The 4,863-nt window shown below is 46.3% G+C and overlaps 1 long non-coding RNA gene across 1 annotated transcript; it reads left to right on the top strand.

The window, feature by feature from the left end:
- The first annotated feature begins 372 nt into the window (after window positions 1-372).
- On the top strand, window positions 373-4,623 carry LOC121026757 (uncharacterized). Its single transcript, XR_005788443.1, has 2 exons — window positions 373-493; window positions 4,538-4,623. It is a non-coding gene; the product is annotated as an uncharacterized LOC121026757 (long non-coding RNA).
- The last annotated feature ends 240 nt before the right edge of the window (window positions 4,624-4,863 follow it).

Below are 4,863 nucleotides of genomic sequence, written 5' to 3'. Positions count from 1 at the left end.
CCAGGGCTCCCTATGGCAGAGGGAGGCTGTGGCAGCGGGGGGAGGGGTGTATGGTGCTGAGTGCTGGGTTGGGACCCTTCATTGAGCAAAGCACCCTGCTCACTGAGGGTCCTGGCCCCTCAGAGGGCAGCTGCTTAGCTTTGTGGTTGTGACCGGCCATCAGTGTCCTGCTGTGTCAGGACTGTGCTCCTGAAGCCTCCCTGGGCCGGCTGTAGGCTCCTGGGTGTTGTGGGAGAGAATCCCAGCTGGAGGCGAAGGCTGTCTTCGGGGGCTTCTCTGAGCCTCCCGGGCCTCCTGGCCTCCGTGCTCTGCTCACCTCCCTTCCCCGCAGGCCCCAGTACAGCCAGAGCTATTCCTGTTTTCCACCCAGGACAGAAGCAAGAACAGGCTAGACCAGCCAGAAATGGGGGCATCCGTGTTTGTACTCTCCTGTCTGCCCGGCTGGGCCACACAGCCTGAACTGTGCAACAGGGATACTGGAATCCGGAGGAGAGTAAGTGGAAGATTCCAGGTACTCTTTTGACTTGATCCTCCCAGTTCCTGTGCAACAGGAACTGTGCAATGTCCTCTCCCGTAAGAAAACCAATGACCCAGCTCCTTGGAGCCACGGGGAAGGACTCCTGTCACCTAGAGCACCCCAGCCTCCCAGCAATGTAAGCGCTGGGTTCTCAGAGGCTCAGCCGGGCCCCAGGGCTAAAAAGGGCTCATTGTTCGCTGGTCCATCGCTGTCCATCTTGCAAGCTTGTTCTCTTAGGACAAGCTTCCAAGGTGCACGCTGCTTGCTAGCCCAGGTGGGGAGATGGGACTCGCGTAGCCGACTTTCCTTCCCAAGGGCTATTTGGAGGTAACATTTAATGAGCTCTTAAGAAAGGCCAGGCTCTCCTGCTTTAACTGGGAGTTGTTTTCGGAGACCTGGAAGAGAGGCAGCTGGAATCAAAGTTCTTATGAATAAATGGTTGGACGTTGAGGCCTTATTTCCTCTCACCCAAAATGATGTCCTTCACGGCTCAAGAGGAGCAAAAAGAAACAAGGCCATGAGACTTCATGGAGAGCTTATGGCTGCCCCAGTGCCTTGATGGTGCCTGGGTACAAGGGCCCAAAGCCTCCTCCTGCTAGGGATTCTGTAGAGTTTCATAGTTTCCGGAACTGGGAGGATCAAGTCAAAAGAGTACCTGGAATCTTCACTTGCTCTCCTCCTGATTCCAGTATCCCCAGCACCAACCAGTTAAAGTACCCCAGCCTTTCTTTCCTTCAGATGAGACGCCCTCAGGAACGAGCAAATGTTTTTCAATGCGATATGAAATATTTGTTAAAACCATTTCCTCGAGAAACGGGGCCAAAGGCCAAGGTATGCAGGGCTGGCTCAACCATTTTTCGGTCATCTGGTTATAGAAGGAGAACTTTGATCGTACTTCTCATATATTTTAGGAGTAGTAAACAGCATTACATGGTCTTTTGTAAAGAAAACCGATCCCGTCTGAAGCCCAGCCTGACAGCTTCCCTTCGAGAGGAAGCTCGGACAGTCCTTGCCTGGCCAGCTTTTTATGTGAGGTTTTACCTGAGCCCCCCCATTCCTAATATGAGAACAACTAACCAAATTTTAAAGGATTCAGACATCTTGCTCTCCTGGATAAATTCTCTGTTTTATTTGGTGATTTCATCAGCAGCTACACTGCGTAGTTTATAGATTTTGAGAGATTAGCATTCATATTCTCCTGGATGAGGACTCTTGCCACGTGATTTTTTTTTTTTTAACAAGCCAGGGCAAGACTTTTCAATGGGTTACACTTTTACCCAGAATCCACACACAAACAATTACAAATTGTTACATACTATGTTTTTATTTAGTGTTTCCAATATATGTCATATTTTCAATATATAGCAACCTAGAATCTGGGCCATCTTATCCAAGGAAACCAACTGAAAACTTGTTAAGTTTGTGTTTAATTTGTTAACATGTGTTTTACAATTTATTTATTTTTTTATATTTAAAGGTTTTAAAAATGTTTATTTATTTTAGAGAGAGACAGAGTGCGAGCTGGGGAGGGGCAGAGAGAGAGAGGGGGAGACACAGAATCCGAAGCAGGCTCCAGGCTCCGAGCTGTTAGCACAGAGCCCGACGCGGGGCTCGAACCCACAAACTGTGAGATCATGACCTGAGCTGAAGTCGAACACTTAACTGAGCCACCCAGACGCCCCTGTTTTACAATTTCTTACCAAGCTTAGGAGACCTGAGATCTGGCTGACGTTTAGACCCAAGAGTTATATAGGAAGAATCATCATCAATATTACTTACCACTTAGTCTGTAATTAGGCAAACCACCTAATCAGCCTATGGTAACTTGGGTGCTAAAGAAGATTCCGGCAATTCATTTTTGTGTTATGACAAGCTTTGACCAATATATCTTTAGGGATCATGCTGGACCCAAAGTTTTTACAGACAGTTGATTTCTGTAAGCTGAAACCTACTTCTTGATGCTCTGAGTGAGTAGGACCATGAAAGGCATCGCTGTCAGTAAGATGTTCTTGATTTCCCCTCCCGAGATTTAGTACTGGCCCCTCCTCACTTCAAGGCTCCTTCATGTATTGACTAGCCCTTCGCCTTGACCTTCCTTTGCCTTTTGTGACTTGCCTTCTACCTGTGACCAGCTCCTTTCTGTCTTCCCGGGTTCCAATCTGTCCGCCTTTTACTAGTTCTCTTCCCCAGAGTTAGCTCCTAGATTATTTTCTTACACTCTGAATTCTTTTCTACAACCCTGCAAGCTTTCTCCACTGTCCTCACCCTGATGACTCCTTCTTCTATATCTCCATGGAGAGTGGGTGGCATCTTTGGATACCCCAAATCCTTGGGTCCAAAATGGAACCACTTTCTCCCCGGTCTAATCCTGGAACCCAATGCTGCCTCTTCTTTTGAATTCCCCCGTGACCCATCCAGTCCCAACGTCAGAAACCTCAGAGTCATTGTGGACTCCACAAACAACCTCCTTGCTCTCACCTAGTTCATTTTGGTCCCCTGGTCTCCTAACCACTACTGGAATCCACATTTCCTTCCACCTGTCCTTCACCCTCAGTTCAGGGACCATCTCCTCCAAGAAGACTTAGAGTATAAAGCAAGTTTTATTCATCTGTGTATCTCCAGTGCCACGCATAAATGCTTTAATGCTTTATCAGTGAACCGGAAACATCGTACTTAAAGTTGGATCTTTCTGAAATGGCAAATTGGCAGGAGTGTGTCCCCCAGCGTCAAACTCAAGAAATAGGACTCATTCTGCTTCTACAAAGAAGATATCTGTAAACACTTGGGATGGTGACTTTATTCTCTGTGGGTGACTAGATTTAATGTTTATTTGCCCATTTTACAGAAGTGTAGGGAAAGACTATTTCCTCTTCTCGCTTGCATTTTCTCTCCTGTGTGTTTCCCATTAAATTGTCAACTGCTTGTTTATTTGCATAGTTGTCATCATAATAAAAAATTCCATCCAAGTGTATTTCCTTCAAGTTATGGTATAGCTTATATATTATTCCATTTAGCTACAAATCGAATACATTTCATTTCATGCAAGGTACACATAATTAACCAAATGTTCACTATTGGTAAGCACTGTGATTTTCATTGCTCATATGTAATTCTCCATAGGATTCATTCTTCAGTTGTTTGTTTTTATTGGGTTTGGGACGCTTTGAAAACCAAATGACTCTTGGAATGAAGGCTGAAGGAATATTTTCAAATTTTTCAACTGCGTCCTGAGGTAGCCGGGAGGTATGGGGACTTCTCCTTGCTTGGCCCTGCCATGAGTAATTGGATTATGCCACACGGTGGAAAAGTGACTATGTCAGTGTCACTGGCTCAGGCCAAATTTGCAAGTCCCCTGGCTCTGTCCTCTCTGGGGGTCTGCTGAACGATCTGTCACCTTTTCTCCCGCTAAGGGCCCTGGGCACGGGGTGCTTGGGATGCCGGGACTGCCGATGGGGGATGGACAGGTGGCCACGAGTCAGCTGTGCAATAATGGAGCTGCATAGGATCTAAGGGGGGTTCAGGGTGTGCTTCCCTGGGAGTGCTAGCTCTGTGTGTGTGTGCATATGCGTACTTTTTCTGACTTCAGATCTCCTTACACGTTTGTGTGATGTGTGTGAGTGTGATTTGGTGCGATGTGATAAATACCTGTACAGTAAAGCATTGGATTGCGAATGACTTGTTCTGCGAGTGTTCCACAAGACGAGCAAACATTTATAATACATCTTAACTTGATGAACAAGCCACGTCTTGTGATACAAGTAGTATGGGGTGCCAAATGTCGCATGATCACAACCGAGCCAACAGTTCTCTCTCTCTCCCTGAGGGATTGTGGGTGATCATCTCCCATACTAGGATGCTCTGTCTCAGGCTGTGGTGTTTGGCAGAAATCAGTGATTTTCAGAATGTTGGAAGGTGCCCACAACTGGGACTAGTGTATTTTTTGTCACTTCAAAGCACCTACGGACAGTCCTTTGCTTTTCCAGACAAGAGTGAGCTTAGGAATACTTTGCTTCATTCTAGGTCAGGCTGCCTGCAGAGAGAGACCCTTTCCTCCGCTACCTGATTGCCAGTTACATTAAATACATGACAAGAGTTTATTAACACTGTACCGTAGTCAACATCCGTTGATACGAAGGCCCCCATGCAGAAAAAGATTCCACCGAGCCGATAACGGTGCTTGTATTAGTGATAGCGAAAGTCGTCCTACACAGCAACTCTCCTCTCATCTCCCTCACAACCAGCCACAGAGGCTTTCACAGCTAAGTGCAGGTTAATTTGTTTATTTTTCTTTGTATCTTCTTTATTATTTTGTATTATATTACGGCATTGCGGTCACTTTTCTATGA

Source organism: Herpailurus yagouaroundi, unplaced genomic scaffold (assembly GCF_014898765.1).
Source record: "Herpailurus yagouaroundi ecotype Mexico unplaced genomic scaffold, PumYag 162432, whole genome shotgun sequence".
Taxonomy (NCBI): domain Eukaryota; kingdom Metazoa; phylum Chordata; class Mammalia; order Carnivora; family Felidae; genus Herpailurus; species Herpailurus yagouaroundi.
The sequence above is the reverse complement of the archived record's forward strand: the minus strand, read 5'-3'. Positions and strand labels throughout refer to the sequence as shown.